This window comes from Mustelus asterias, chromosome 6, assembly GCF_964213995.1.
Source record: "Mustelus asterias chromosome 6, sMusAst1.hap1.1, whole genome shotgun sequence".
NCBI classification, from domain to species: Eukaryota; Metazoa; Chordata; class Chondrichthyes; order Carcharhiniformes; family Triakidae; genus Mustelus; species Mustelus asterias.
This window is the reverse complement of record NC_135806.1, coordinates 13,603,759-13,621,159: the sequence shown is the minus strand read 5'-3', so window position 1 is coordinate 13,621,159 and position 17,401 is coordinate 13,603,759.

Genomic DNA, 17,401 nt, shown 5'->3' with positions numbered 1-17,401 from the left:
GAATTTTATTTTATTTTATTATTGTCACATGTATTAGCATACAGTGAAAAGTATTGTTTCTTGCGCGCTATACAGACAAAGCATACCGTTCATAGAGAAGGAAAGGAGAGAGTGCAGAATGTAGTGTTACAGTCATAGCGAGGGTGTAGAGAAAGATCAACTTAATGCAAGGTAGGTCCATTCAAAAGTCTGATAACAGCAGGGAAGAAGCTGTCTTTGAGTCTGTTGGTACGTGATCTCAGACTTTTGTGCCTTTTCCCCAATGGAAGAAGGTGGAAGAGAGAATGTCCGGGGTGCGTGGGGTCCTTAATTATGCTGGCTACTTTGCCAAGGTAGTGGGAAGTGTAGACAGTGTCAATTGATGGAAGATGGATTGCGTGATGGATTGGGCTACATTCACAACCTTTTGTAGTTCCTTGCGGTCTTGGGTAGAGCAGGAGCCATACCAAGCTGTAATACAACCAGAAAGAGTGCTTTCTGTGGTGTAAAAGTTACCAGCCTTCCAGCAATATTGGTGAGAATCACCACAGAGACCTGGCACGACGGTCACACTGGGGGCGGGGGAAGGAGGGGGGCTCGGAGGCCACTGAAGCCCCTGGATGTTTGAGAGCATGACTGGGCAATGCCCATTGGGCAGCGCTCACTTGGTGGAGCCAAACTGGCACACAGGTGGTGTTCATCTGACACCAGTGGTGCCTGGCAGTGGCTACCAGAGAGCCCGGCGGTGCCATTTGGGCTCCGCCAGTGTGCCAGGGTTGTGCTGAGGGGTGAGGCCTGAATGGGGGGGCCATGACGGAATTGTGTAGAGGTGGAATGTGAAGGCAGCCTTAATGCTGGCGGGGGGCGGGGGCGGTGTCTGGGGCATGTCAGGCGTCTTGATGGAGGGCAGGGGGGCGCAATATGTCAGGGGGTGGGCAGGGGGAACTATCGGGAGGACCCCGTTGCTGCTGACCCATGCCGGGGAGGAGGTGGGGAAACATGCTGCCCATGGCGGGGGGGATTGCGGGGGGCTCCCGATGTCTGTCTGTGAGGGAGAGAGTCTCCCAGTGCACTGAGTTCAGGGTGCCATTGCGAAATGGTGCTCAGGTGCTCAGAAGCAAGGTTCAATGGTGGGTTTAGGCACCCCCATCCCCACTCCACTACCAATGCAAAACTTAAAGTGACTGAGTGTGGGAGTATTGCGGTGAGGAGCACACCTGAGAGACCGGCGTGGATCACTCTGTTCTTCTCGCCGTTATGACACTCAGAAATTTTTGGGGGGAGAATTCTGCCCTAATTTTCACTTCTGCACAGAGGCTCTTTCCCCTATATTTTAAAAATCCAAGTAATTTGACATTTGAACTAATGATAAACCGGTCTTTGTGTCCATTCAGATTTCATAGGATCACAAAATGACACAGCACAGAGTGAGGCCCTTCGGCCCATCTTATGCCATTTACATCATTTCCCCCCTCCTTTGCTGATGACGGTGATTTGTCCTTTATCCTCACTATGGTATTTTTTTCCCCCAGTTTCATATTGAACTGTGAAGGAAATCACAGTCTGGTCATCACAAGGGAGACTTTTTCAGGGGTTGGATGTGGTTGATAGTCCTGGGAATCCCATGGAGAGGAATCAGGAATGCGAACCCCATTCCTCATATCCCTGCATGGTCTAAGACATTGTGGCAGATAATAATGCCTCCTCTGCCCCCTCCCCGCCCATCCCCAACAACAACACCCCTGATGCCAATCCCACAACCCTAGCAGCACCCTAGCTGAGAATAGCTGCATCACCAATGTTTAGCAATTACAATTCAGATCTCCTCTTTGTGAGGTGACCCTTTATCGCACCTCAAGCTCTCACTGAACATCAGGCGAAGCGATGCGCAATTTTTAAGGCCGTTCGCTGCCGAATTATTTCAGAAAGGTTGGACTGTGGGCAGATTTGTTAATTTTGCCCCATAATTTATTGATAAACAGTCATTGTCAGCACATGCAAACTCTTCCCTCGCTGGAAATTAATTCATTAAAATCTGTGCATGAATGACAAGCAACTGGATGCAATTTTCTCATACGCAAATTGGGGCCAGGGAGAATATTGCAATTGAATTGAATCCATGCAAATAAGGCCATTCAAGACATTGGGAGCAAAATTATTGTGTGTAAATAAGGTCACAGTGGATAAATTAGTTGGGAATTTAATGTTGGTGTTGAGTTTTGTTACAAGCCATGAATACAATTGCTTCTAATCAGTTCACACAGTCAACTGAACTGCAAACAAATCTCTATTAGCTTCCCTGATTGTTTTTTCAATTCTGATTTGCTTATTAGCTGACTCCTCTCCCACTCTCATCTACAAAGTGGCAAGGTAACAATATCTTTAGAGAATATACCTCGGGATGAAAGACCATCTTCATTGTATTTGACTACCGTTAGAAACGAGATCACGAGCAGCAATCTTGGGCATGTGTTATATGAAAAGCTGGGAGCAGCTCAGATGGGGAATTAGATTGCTTAGACTGTTAACTGCAAATGATGTCTTGCAGTTCTTCAGATCTTCCATGTTAAACTCCATTTGATCCATTCTAAGGAGTAATTCAAGACAAATGTTTTTGATTTGATTTATTGTCACATGTATTAACATACAGTGAAAAGAATTGTTTCTTGTGCGCTATACAGACAAAGCATACTGTTCATAGAGAAGGAAATGAGAGGGTGCAGAATGTAGTGTTACAGTCATAGCTAGGGTGTAGAGAAAGATCAACTTAATGCAAGGTAAGTCCATTCAAAAGTCTGATGGCAACAGAAGAAGCTGTTCTTGAGTCAGGTTGGTATGTGACCTCAGATTCTTGTATATTTTTCCCGACGGAAGAAGGTGGAAGAGAGAATGTCCAGGGTGCGTGGGGTCCTTAATTATGCTGGTTACTTTTCCGAGACAGTAGGAAATGTAGGCAAAGGGTCTGCCAAGATAATGGCTTCCCAACGCAAGTTCCTTGATATAGAGAGTAACGCCTTTCCAAAATGCCTTTAGAATGTAGATCCAAAGATGTGTGGGTTAGGTGCATTGGCCATGCTAAATTGCCCCTTAGTGTCCTGGGATGCTTGTTAGAGGGATTAGCAGGGTAAATATGTGGGATTACGGGGATAGGGCCTGGGTGGGATTGTTGTTGGTGCAGACTCGATGGACCGAATGGCCTCCTTCTGTGCTGTGGGATTTCTATGATCTCCCTCCCATGTGGAGTAGATAAGGTGGATGATTTGAATGCATGTAAGAGGAAGCCAAATAAACTCCAATTGAGAAAGGAATCGGAAGTTATGCTAACAGGGTATGGAAGGACTAAGGAGGGAGGAGACTCGGGTGGTGTATAAAGAGTTGTATGGAGCCGGTCGGCAGAATGTCCTATTTTAGTCGATTAGACCTGATATAATTCTGAGGGTGAGCAAGCACTCACCTGTGTTATGGACAGGAGAGAAAGGCAAACAGAACATTTTTCCTCTCACCTATTCTCCAAAAGCAGAAGGTGTTTTGGATTATTTTTAAAGTAGGCTGTGATATGTTTTCTCAAACACTCAGTTAATGTGATCTAATTCACTGATAATTCGCAGTAAACTCACATGTTTAACTCCAAAGTTTAGTTTGTTCACATTCAAAACCGGGGGAGAAGTGTTTGAGCTGCGCACACATACACACTAAAGAGGGTTGGAAAGCCATTAGCTTTGGAAAGGTGTTACTATCCATATTAAGGAACTTGCGTTGGGAAGACATTATCTGGGCAGACCCTCTGACACTACTCGAGGGATGAACTTATCGAGATGCAGATGATATCCATTGTCCCCTCAATGGTCACCTTTTGAAATGGAACAGTCCTAGATACAAGATGAATCTGTTCCCAGCTCTGCAGTCATAATGAGTTTTGGGGAGTCCTCTGCTTTTGGAATTATAATATCTTTGCAATTGGGTCTGACGTTCTACAATGGAGAAAGGAGGATTTTTTTTCTTGTATTCCTGCTGATCATGTGACTTGCAGTAGCCAGTTCAGCGGAAAGTCCATTTTAAGATAGCAAAAATAATAAGATTTTGAAGGATGCAATTTTGGATTTCTTTTGTGTCATATTGACCGAACATTTTTCGCTGTATACTAACACGTGACAATAATAAATCAAATCACTTGCTAACAGTAAGGTACAAAGGGACTTGTCATTGTTGTACGTTACCAATTCTCCTACATTAAGTACCATGTCTCAAACTTGTCCTTTGTCATGAATTTTGTGATTTGATTCCCAATGATAAACTTTTCTCCATTCTATTGATTATTTTTTTCACCAATCGCTCACTCGCTTTTGGCGTACAAGTCAGCTGTGTCCAGAAAAAAACAGGACAAATCCAACCTGGCCAATCATTGCCACATCAGTCTACTCTTGCTTCTCAGTAAAGTGATGGAAGGGGTCATCAAGGGTGCTATCAAATAGTGCTTGTTTTGCAATAACCTGCTCACGGATGGTCAGTTTGGTTTCTGCTAATCCTTCTGACCCCATTGGACAATTTATCATGGCTAATCAACCTAACCCGCACATCTTTGGACCGGAGTACCCAGATGAAACCCATGCAGACACAGAGATGAAACTGGGTCTCTGGCGCGGTGAAGCAGCAGTACTAACCACTTGCTGCCAGGGTCACTCACTCTGGCCTCATTATAGCTTTGCTCCAAACATGGAGATAAGAGCTGAATTCCATATGTTAGGTGAGAGTGACTGCCCTTGACATCAAGGCTGCATTTGACTGAGTATGGCATCAAGGAGCCTTAGCAAAACTGGAGTCAATGGGAACAGGGGAAAATTGTCCATTGGTTGGGGTCATGCCTGGAACAAGTGAAGGTGGTTGTTGCTGTTGAAGGTCACTTATGTCAGTCTAAGACTTTGCTGCACGAGTCCCTTGGGGTAATAGCCTGGGCCCAAACATCTTCAGCTGCTCCATTAAAGACCTTCCTTCCATCATAAGGTTCACAGAACTCCCACTTACCTAATGAAGGAGTAGCGCTCCGAAAGCTAGTGGATTTTGCTACCAAATAAACCTGTTGGACTTTAACCTGGTGTTGTGAGACTTCTTACCATGTCATAGAAACACTACAGTGAAGAAGAAGGCCATTTGGCCCATCGAATCTACACCGACCACAATTCCACCCAGGTCATAATCACATAACCCCACATATTTACCCTGCTAATCCCCAACATTAGGGTTAATTTAACATGGCCAATCAACCTAACCTGCACATCTTTAGACTGGGAGGAAACAGGAGGAAACCCACTCGGACATGGGGAGAATGTGTGGAGTTTGCACAATGACCCGAGGCCAGAATTGAACCAGGGTCCCTGGCACTGTGAGGCAGCAGTGCTAACCACTGTGCTACCATGCCTCCCTCCCTGAATTCAGAGATATCCTCACTGCAGTTATGAGAGTAATAGCTCACTTTTCTGTGACCAAGTGCACTGTGCCCTTCCCATTTTTTTGTCACCCCTCTTCACCTGATCTGATGGAGTTGCCTAAGAGTTTGCCTGGGGTCATTGCAAACAGCCTTTTTCTGCCTGTCCCAAGAGATACCTCGCGTGCTCGGCTGGCACATTGAAACCCAAACGGTTCCTGCTCCACTTGGCATCCACAGATGTGCACTTGTCAGGGAATTACAATCGGGATCAAGATCCTTGGCTGATTTCTCGGATTCCCAGCCCAGGCCTCTGGGATAAACTGTCCCGCTCCAGCTGTTGTCAGCCAAGTCACTGCGGACCTGCGGAACTGTAAGGCCCTTTTACCCAGTAGACTCTTGAGGATACCCAACCAGCTGCATCTGTCACTCTGATATCAATCACCTTTTATCACAGCTGTACATCAGCTCCTTGCAGGAGTGTTTTATGTGAAACAAAAACATTATCTAATTGAGGAGTGCTTTGGAACTTTGGCTGCAGACACATAGCTAGAATTGCCTATAATGTGCCTCTGATAAAGTGAAGTACAGATAACTGGACAGTTATCAGAGGTGGAACCAGCCATGCAACCCAGAATACCCTGCTTGCAAACAGTTACTGGGGTACAGTTGTAACGTGGTCCAAGACTTTAGCCAGTGTAGCTTGCAAATGGTGCAATAACTTCCAAATGTGTCCTTATCGTCAACTTTGTAAGAAAAAGACACTTTGCTATTTAACTCTCTGATGTTTTTCAGCCAGGTGTAATAAAAAGATGTGCATGGCAAGATGGGTATCACATCAACATGATTTCAGAATTATGGGCAGCACGGTGGCACAGTGGTTAGCATTGCTTCCTCACAGCGCCAGGGACCCAGGTTCAATTCCCGGTTTGGGTCACTGTCTGTGTGGAGTTTGCACGTTCTCCCCGTGTCTGTGTGGGTTTCCGCCAGGGACTCCGGTTTCCTCCCACAGTCTGAAAGACGTGCTGGTTAGGTGCATTGACAATAGTAAATTCTCCCGCCGTGTACCCGAACAGGTGCCGGAATGTGGTGTCTAGGGGATTTTCACAGTAACTTCAGTGCACTGTAAATATAAGCCTACCTGTGCCACAAATAAATAAACTTCAAACTTACAGAATCCCTACAGTGCAGAAGGAGGCCATTCAGCCCATCAAATCTGTACCAACTCTTCTATCCCCGTAACCCCACATATTTACCCTTTTATTCCCTCTAACCTACACATTGGGACAATAAGGGACAATTTAGTATGGCCAATCCACCTAACCTACACATCTTTAGACTGTAGCTGGAAACTGGAGCACCCGGAGGAAACCCACACAGATGTGAGGAGGGCGTGCAAACTCCACACAGTCACCTGAGGCCGGAATCGAACCTCGGTCCCTGGCGTTGTGAGGCAGCAGTGCTAACCGCTGTGCCATCCGCAAAGAACTTTACAACAGTGACCACACTTCAAAACTACTAGAAAACTGGACAATTTTCACACAGCAAGTTCCCTGAAGGAGCAATGAGATAAATGGCCAACAGATGATAAATCACTGTTTTAGTGATGTTAGTTGGTGACAAAATTTGTGGTGGGGGGAAGGGTTCATGCAAGATAACTCAATACCAGTTGTTTCAAATATTGTTAGTATGCAAACATTGTACTGTCTACTCCTTTAAATGGCTGGAGAATGCAGACTGCATTAAGCACATCATTAAATGGCTACACAGTGATCGGTGGCACAAAGGTGAGAGGTTCCAGCACAAATTAAAGCAAGCATGCGCTACTTAAAGTAAGCCTGCGCCTCTTAAAGGGGAAATGCATTGCGGCTGGAGTTGCTGCGAGAAGTTATGCGACAATTGATTCTAACCTGGGAAAGACAGATGACTGGCACAGCGTGGCAGAGAGTCGGCACCAAGTTATCAGGACACTGCACTACTGGAGATCTTGGTGCAAGAGGTCATGAGAGAGAGAGATGTCATCATTACAGAGGAGGCCTTTCAGGCAAATTTTGCAAAGGAACCAGTTAGCCATGGCTTTCAGTGCCACTAGACTAGCCTTGTGAGGACCTGCATGCAAACTTCAGGGATCACCTCCATGTTCAAGGTCAGTGAATGCATCTTCAGATGCCATATTCTACCAATCGTACGTGCCACAATCCTCAAACACAGCTCAATGCATCACACATCATCTTGCCCCCGCACTGACCTCAACCCCCTCAACCATCACTCACCTACCAACAATCTCTATCAATTTGGGCTTGTATCTCACATTCATAGTTTCAACTCACGTTAGCACACTTAGCCCGCTACAAGCTTCGAGCCTACATCTCCCAGCTTGCACACACTGCTAGCCATTCAGCCATGACAGCTACATTATCTAGGCGTGTTGCACCACAGACGCACCGTGGCATTCTCCTTCCTTATTTGTCAGACAGGGTAGCACATAATTGGGGCAGCAGGAGGTAAGCATGGCAGCATGTCCCATCCTCACTGGAGAAGGCCATCTGGGAGGGCAGATGAGAGTCCATTACATTGCTGTGGGTCTGGAGTCACATAGGACACAACAGGTAGGGATGGCAGATTTCCTTCCCCAAAGGAAATTAATGAACCAGACGGGATTTTGCATCAATCGATGGTCATTTCATGGTCACCATTACTGAGACTAATTTTACATTCCAGATTTATGAATTGAATTTAAATTCCACTAACTATGTAAGACCCCTCCCTGGTTTAAAGGTTCCTCTGTCTCCAATCTGGATATCATAGAGTCCCTACAGTGCAGAAGGAGGCCATTTGGACCATTGAGTCTGCATCAACCCCTATCCCCATAGCTCCACATATTTAGCCTGATAATCCCCTTGACACGAACTGGCAATTTGGCATAGCCAATTAACCTGACCTGCAGATCTTCGGACTGTGGGAGGAAACTGGAGCCCCCGGAGGAAACCCACACAGACACAGGGAGAATGTGAAAATTCCATACAGACAGTGACCCAAGGTCAGAATTGAACCCGGATCCCTGGCGCAGTGTTAACCACTGTCCCACCATGCCACACAACAATTTGGCTGAGGTTCCACCATAGGTGAAACACATGAGTGCACACAATGAATCTTATAGTCAAAGGAAAACCCTTGTTGCCCAATGGCCACATGATTTGGCTCAAATGCAGATGGTACCTTGGACTGCCGCTGAATGAAAGTGTCATGTGGCTGCCAGGATACTGGAACTACATATTGTATTCAAACTGGACATTAAGGAAGTTGAACACTAAATACTATTTTCCCCTATACTCAAACCTGGAATAAAAATTAATTAGACATGAATTAATAGGCAAATTATTGTCAACTATAAACTATAAATTGCACATTAAATGGAGAATAACTTAAGGCAGATCTTACGAATTGGCTCAGCCGTCCACTCCACAGAGAGGTCAACAAACTCAGTCACCAAGTCCTTCAAAACTCTTATCTTCCTTGTAAAGAACTTCAGCTCCTCTTCGAGGATACAGCCAGATTCCCTGCTGATAGCAATGCACTACGAACCTAAATTTCAGGGGGTACAGTCTTCACCAAAAATGGTACACATTGGCAGAATTTCCTCAATATAGTCTGGATGGCCTAGATCCATTAACGTTATCTTCAAGTAACAGATACAGCTGCAGCAACTATACCTTTACTTATTCTCAGCTCTGAGATCTAGCCTCTTCTTAAACCTGCCTGTACTGCACCACTGGACTCATCAACTGAACTCTCTGTTGCTTTTCAGATAATTTCAACCAGAAATTTTGGATTCTATTCTCCATTTCAGCATCAGTTCCCTTAGCAATTGTGAGCTTCGGTTTCCCACCTTCAGTTAGAGTCTGTTTCAAAAACCCATTCCATCACACCAATAATCCATTGCTAGCACCATTGAGCATTGGAGAATCAGAGCAATTAGGTACCTGAATGGTCAGATTTCACGACACACTAATTTTAGACCACATTTGAAATATACCATTTCTGCATGTTACAGGTATTCATGCATTTACTTAACAGCTTATCATGTATTTCAGGAGCGTATGAAACTTTTTAGTTGACTTTGGCCTCAGAGTATAGAATCATAGAATCCCTACAGTGCAGGAGGCCATTTGGCCCATCAAATCTGCACTGACAACAATCCACCCAGGCCCTATCCCCCTCACCCCATGTGTTTACCCTGCTAGTCCCCCTGGCACTATGGGGCAATTTACCATGGCCAATCGACTTAACGCCACATCTTTGGACTTTGAGCAAAGTAATAACAAGCTTACGGCACTGTTTTGGTTGACCAGTGTACTATTTGACTCTCCTTTAGTCCTCTGCTGTCAATCTTCAGTCAATGTTCAGAAGAGTACATACCAGCAACTTGTTATTTTGCACCTTTAATAGAGAAAGTTATCCTCGGGAGCTTTAGAGAGTAAACGAGTCTAAAACAACAGCCTTGGAGAATAGAACAGAGATGGTTCCATATTAAGTAGAGAAGGTTAAGGAGAAATTTATTAGAAGTGCTTAAAATTATGAAAGGTTTTGTTAGCACAAGTGAGGAGAAATGATTTCCTGGAGGGTCAGTAACCAAAACAAAATGAGGGATGTAATTTAATTTGCAAATGAGCCAAGGGAGATGCGGGGCAGGATTTTCCGGCCACGCTTGCCCTGAAACCGGAAAATCCCGCCTGAGGTCAACGGACCTTTCCACAGTCCATCCCTTGTCCGCTACGATTCCCATGGCGGGCGGAATGGGAAAACTCACCTCGAGATTTATTTTTGCACTAAAGGGCTTTCATGATCTAAACTATCCTGTCTGGAAGGGTAGTGGAAGAAGATTCAATTGTGATTTTCAAAAGAAAACAAAATTTATTTTTGGGACGCTGGGGAAAGAATCGGGAGTGGATGAATGGGAAAGCTCTTTCAAAAATCAAGTATGATGGCCTGAATGATCTCCTGCTGTGCTGAATGATTCCAGATGGAGAAAGGGAACAATAAGTTTGACCATGAGGTTGAATTTTAAAAGACATCAACTTGGAACCCTCAAATCAACGTGGACTCGTTTTTAAAAATAGGTGAAAAAATATAAAATAGAAAGGAAATAATTCCTTCACAATCCACATTGAAATACTCAGTCAATTTGCTTCTCCTCGTTGAAGTTGCAGATGACTATTTATTTAAATTTCATGGATTTAAACTACAATTTTAATGGTAACCCCTAAAGAGTACAGTTCAGTTATAAAAGATGAGTAATGCATTTTTGATGGGCATCCCATTGACAAACATTCACTCCCTCCACCACCGGTGCACAGTGACAGCAATGTGTACCAGCGACAAGATGCACTGCAGCAACTCACCAAGGCTCCTTAGACAGCACCTTTTGATATCATGATCATGACTATCTGCAAGGACAAAGGCAGCAGACACATAGGAGCACCACCACCTAGAAGTTCTCCTCCAAGTCACTCACCATCCTTGACTTGGAAATATGTCACCGTTCCTTCGCTGCCGCTGGGTTAAAATCCTGGAACTCCCTCCCTAACAGCACTGAGGGAGTACCTAAACCACAGGGACTGCAGTGGCTCAAGAAGGTAGCTCAACACCACCTTCTGGTCGGCAATAGATGTTGGCCTAACCAGTGATGCCCATATTCTGTAAATTAATTAAGGAAAACAACTCATTGCTGTAACCATCTTGATTTCAGTTAGGTTTAATTTGTATTTAAAAGTAATAATAGGTCATAAAACCTTGGGGTTGACCTTACCGGCTCATCACCGGTCGATTGACTTGGCAAGCTGGTAAGGTCGAGAGAGGTGAAAAACGAGCTTTACACACGGTTTCTCTCCTCTCATGATGATATTGGCACTGAATTGCTGGCATAATATTCATTTTCTAATTTAAATATTATTAGTGAGCTCAGGACACAATTGTCTCGGTTCACTTGGCCTCACTGGTGAGGGTCATGTATGGTTCCACAGTAACAGGAACTGGGGGTATTGAGGCCCCCTCCCCCCCAGGTGGTCAGGGTGGGGGGGGGGCAGGCAGTGCCAAGGGGTGGGGCCCAAGGTGGGCGTGGCCTGAAGGGGAGGCAGCACGTGGGGAGCTGTGCACTCTGAAATCGGGGATCACCGGAGTGGCGATTGGGTGGGATGAAATTGGGGGTGGTGATCAACTGGAAGAATGGGTGCAATGGGGGGGGGGGGGGAGTACAATCAGGGGAGTGGGGGCAATGATGTCCAGGGGAGAGTGAGGGGGTGACAATCTCTCAATGCACTGTGATTTTTGTACATAGTGCATTGGGAGATCAGGCGCATGCACAATAGCACCCTTGTGCAGCCAGCAGCCGTGTTCATGGCATGAATAGACTTCGTCCACTCCCCCAACTGGCGAGAATCACATTTTGCCTCATTTTGTTTCTACGTGTCATAAGATTTGGATTTTTTGTTTCTCTCTCTGAAAAAATGGGTCTGAATACTCCGTTTTCGCAATCGTTCAGCACTTAAAATTATTTTTTGGTAAGATCGCATACCCCTTGGGGTATGAACAGTTGTGATCTCCTTTGTGCCAGGATGGAGAAGATGGTGTGAAGAATTTAATTGCTGGGTGAGTTTACCTGTAATTTTACTGGAAATCTCCCTCAACCAGTAGGAGTCTATAACCTTAGGACAGTTTCTCTTTCAGAAAACATTGCAAAATTGAAACTCTAGGTGGCGTATCCATCAACAACACCCTTCCACCATTTCTCATTGGCATTTTTCTGTTCAAGTAACCAAACTCCCATCAGTGACATGAATCCATTTAACTGTTTAGAATAGTTTCCCTCACAGACATGTCCTTCAACTGTGTTCAGTGATTGGGAACCATTATGCAATCAAAAATCCATTTGCAGAATGAATTCACTTTAACGCATTTAACTTTTTTAGTATGAATTCTGTTTTATCATTTCTGCAATTTTGGTTCCTCATGCCATTAATATCTATTGTCTCCCTTTATCCTATTAACACCAACTCACCTTAAAGTACATCAAAATATACACTGCAAAAATATTTTGCAAAGAATAAAATGTTCTCTGCTGTTTAAACTACCGAATAATTGGATGTGACACCACCCTTAACACTTGCTGTACGTTCTGCCCTCTTCCTGCGGAGGCCTAAGTTCAAATAAGGATTCCTACCAGAGGAGGCCTTATAGTTTGGAGTATAGAAGGACATGGTTGAATTGAGATTTGGCAGTTTGAAACTAGCCCACAATGGGTAAATAGCAGGCTTGTTCAGCACTCCTATTTTGCAACGGCAGTTCAAAAATTGGGATGACCTGATGTTTCTGTGGAGCCGAGATCAGGCCCCCTTGAAAGTACTGCATTCAATGTTGCCCTTGTGAAGGATCATTTTTGACCTTGGAGAAGATACAGTGCAAATTCAAAGGAAGGTTGCTGGGGCTTTGTGGGTTAAATTGTGAAAACAGGTTGGATAAACTGTTACATGTTATGGTGGCACAGTAGTTAGCACTGCTGCCTCACAGCGCCAGGGACCTGGGTTTGATTCCTGGCTTAGGTCACTGTCTTGATTTGATTTGATTTATTATTGTCACATGTAGTAGTGTGCAATGAACAGTATTGTTTCTTGCGCTATGCAGAGAAAACATATCATTCATAGAGTACGTAGGGAAGTAGGAAAGGAGGGGGTGCACAATGTAGTGTTACAGTCATAGCTAGGGTGTAGAGAAATATCAGCTAAATATATGGTAGGTCCATTCAAAAGTCAATGGGAGCAGGGAAGAAACTGTTCTTGAGTTGGTTGGTATGTGACCTCAGACTTTTGATTTGATTTATTATTGTCACATGTACAGTGAAAAGTATTGTTTCTTGTGCACTATACAGACAAAGCATACCGTTCATAGAGAAGGAAATGAGAGAGTGCAGAATGTAGTGTTATAGTCATAGCTAGGGTGTAGAGAAAGATCAACTTAATGCGAGGTAGGTCCATTCAAAAGTCTGATGGCAGCAGGGAAGAAGCTGTTCTTGAGTCGGTTAGTACATGACCTCAGACTTTTGTATCTTTTTCCTGACAGAAGAAGATGGAAGAGAGTATGTCTGGGGTGTATGGGGTCCTTAATTATGGTGGCTGCTTTTCCGAGGCAGCGGGAAGTGTAGACAGAGTCAATGGATGGGAGGCTGGTTTGCGTGATGGACTGGGCTACATTCATGACCGTTTGTAGTTTCTTGCGGTCTTGGGCAGAGCAGGAGCCATACCAAGCTGTGATATAACCAGAAAGAATGTTTTCTCTGGTGTGGAGACTGCACATTCTTTCTGTGTGGAGTTTTCACGTTCTCCCCGTGTCTGCATAGTTTTCTTCCGGGTGCTCTGGTTTCCTCCCACAGTCTGAAAGACGTGCTGGTTAGGTGTATTGGCTATGCTAAATTCTCCCTCAGTGTACCTAAATAGGTGCCGGAGTGTGGCAAGTAGGGGATTTTCATAGTAACTGCATTGCAGTATTAATGTAAGCGTAATTGTGACACCAGTAAATAAACTTGGATTTGACACTATAGATTCAGAGAAATGATGTCCTCTGATGGGAGCTGTTGTGGGAAATATACCACTGAGTCAGGCTTGAAGGTTTCAAGAATACAGTTTTATTTTAACGAAGCTTCGTGGAGACAAGGCACTAACAAGCAGCAAACCTTCTCTCAATGATACAATAGGAGCGGTCCATCTTTATGTCCTTTACACAATAGATGGACCGGACATTTAGCCATTATCACATTGTTGTAATCAAGTAGGTGATCGATCGTTAACACATCGTTATAGACAGATACAGACAGATACAGACATAAGCATGTTAACATCGTATTGTTCTATGAATGGATACATTTCCTACATCAGTGACTATCAATGGTTTAGTTTCAGCTCATTCATATAATAATTTGTTTTCCTGCATTTATGTATTCCCATTCCCATTTGTGGCTAATCTCTTTAACAGACCCTTTTGTCCCGGGACTGTCCCTACTTCCACTGGCTTCCTGCAGTATCTAATTCCTGCATGTTTTAATTTACAAGTAGTTGTCTGCATGTTTTAATTCCAAGTAGTTGTTTGGGCTAAGAGTCAGTGCCTGTTTATGGTCTCTCTCTCCCCCAGTTAACTCTTTATGTGCCAGGCAGTCATTTTTAAAGTGTATTCATCTGTATATTTTTCCCCACTTCAGGAACGTAATATTAGAATCAGGCCGATGTCATTGAGGAGGGAGCATTTTTCAAACAAATCTGTTGTTGTCTCCCTCCAAACATCTGTGGCTGCAGTAACAACTGGAGCTTTCTAGACTGAGGTTGGTCTAGAAAGCTCTGGTTGTCTCTCTCCAAAGCATCCACATCCTTCTGGTAGTGTGGTGACCAGAATTATCACAATATTGCAAATTAGGCCTAACTAAGGTTCTGTACAGCTGCAGCATAACCCCCAATTTTTAAACTCAATGCCCCGACTGATGAAGGCAAGCATGCTGTATGCTTTCTTGACTACCTTATCCACCTGCGTTGCCACTTTCAAGGATTGGTGGATATGCATGTCCAGATCTCTTTATCTGTCAATACTCGTGAGGGTTCTGCCATCTACTGTATAATTCCTCCTTGCATTGCACCGTCCAAAATGCATTATCTCACACTTGTCCGGATTAAATTCCATCTGGCATTTCTCCATCCAAGTCTCCAACCAGTCTATATCTTACTGTATCCTCTGATAATCCTCTTCACTATCCACAACTTCACCAATTTTTATGTCGTCAGTGAACTTACTAATCAGACCAGCTACATTTTTCTCCAAATCATTTATATATACTATGAACAACAAAGCTGCTAGTGTGGAACACTGCTAGTCACAGCCTTCCATTCAGAAAAGCACCCCTCTACTGCTACCCTCTGTCTTCTATGGCCAAGCCAGTTCTGTATCCAACTTGCCAGCTCTCCTCTGATCCCAGTGACTTCATCTTTCATACAAGTCTACCATAGGTACCTTCTCAAAGGCTTTACTAAAGTCCATGTATACAACATCCACTGCCTTTCCCTCCTCTATCATCTTCATCACTTCCTCAAAAAACTCGATCAAGTTAAACGGGGCACGACCTCCCCTTCACAAAACCATGCTGTCTATCACTAACAAATCCATTTGTTTCCAAATGTGAGTAAATCCTGTCCCTAAGAATCTTTTCCAATAATTTCCCTACTACTGACATAAGGTTCACCGGCCTATAAATTCCTGGATTATCCCTGCTGTCCTTCTTAAACAATGAAACAACATTGGCTATCCTCCAGTCCTCTGGAACTTCACCTGTAGACAGTGAGGATACAAAGATTTCTGTCAAGCCCCCAGCTATTTCTGCCCTTGCCTCCCTCAGTATTCTGGGATAGATCCCATCAGGCCCTGGGGACTTATCTACTTGAATCCTTTTTAAGACACTCAATACCACCTCATTTTTTAAATTGACATGGCCCAGAATATCTACACACTCTACCCTAGGCTCTTCATCTATCAAGTCCCTCTCTTTGGTGAATACTGAGGATAAATACATTAATGATCTGGAAGATGGAACTGAGGGCATGTTTGCTAAATTTGCAGATGATATAAAGATATGTAGAGAGACAGGTAGTGCTGGGAAAATGGGAAGGCTGCAGAATGACTTGGGCAGGTTAGGAGAATAGGCAAATAAGTGGCAGATGGAATACAACGTGGGAAAGTGTGAGATTACACAATAGAGGCATAGACTATTTTCTAAATGGGAAAAGGCTCAGAAATCTGAAGCATAACTGGACTAGGGAGTCCTGGTTCAGAGCTCTTTTAAAGTTAACATGCAGCTTCAGTTGGTAGTTAGGAAGGCAAATTCAATGTTAGCATTCATTTCTAGAGGGCTAGAATATAACAGCAGGGATGTACTGCTGAGGCTGTGTAAGGCTCTGGTCAGACCCCATTTGGAGTATTGTGAGCAGTTTTGGGCCCCATCCCTAAGGAAGGATGTGGTGTCCTTGGAGGAGGTCCAGATGAAATTCACAAGAACGATCCCAGGAATGAAGGGTTTGTCATATGAGGAGCGATTGATGAGTCTGGGTCTATACACGATGGAATTTAGAATGATGAGGGGGGATATAATTGAAATGTACAGAATACTGAGAGGCCTAGATGGAGTAGATGTGGAGAGGATGTTTCCACTAGTGGGAGAGACTAGAACGCGAGGTCACAACCTCAGAGTGAAGGGACACTCCTTTAAAACTGAGATGAGGAGGAATTTCTTCAGCCAGAGGGTGATGAATCTGTGGAACGCATTGCCACAGCGGGCTGTGGAGGCCAAGTCATTGAGTATGTTTAAGACAGAGATCGATAGGTTCTTGATCAATAAGGGGATCAAGGGTTATAGGGAGAAGGCAGGAGAATGGGGATGAGAATAATATCAGCCATGATTGAATGCGGAGCAGACTCGATGGGCCGAATGGCCAAATTCTGTTCCTATATACAGCTGAAGATGGTTGGATCTCAGACACCACACTGAGGGACTCCTGCGGAGATGCCCTGGGACTAAGATGATTGACCTTTAACAATCGCAACCTTTGTGCTATGTTTGACCCCAACCAGTGGAGAGCTTTCCTCCGACTCACATTGACTCCAGTTTTGCTACGGCTCCTTGATACCACACTCTGTCAAATGAGGTCTTGATCTCAAGGGCAGTTACTCTCACTTCATGTCTTGTGTTTAGCTCTTTTGTTCGTGTTTGCACTAAGGCTGCTGTGAGGTCTTTAGCCTTGCCAGAACCCAAACTGAGCATCAGTGGACAGGTTGTCTCTGAGTAAGTGAGCTTGATAGCACTGTCATGATCGAGAGTACACTGATCACATGGCAGTAGGTTGGGTTCGATTTGTCATGCTTTTTGTGGGCAGGACATATCTGGGCAGTTTTCCACATTGCCTGGTAGATGCC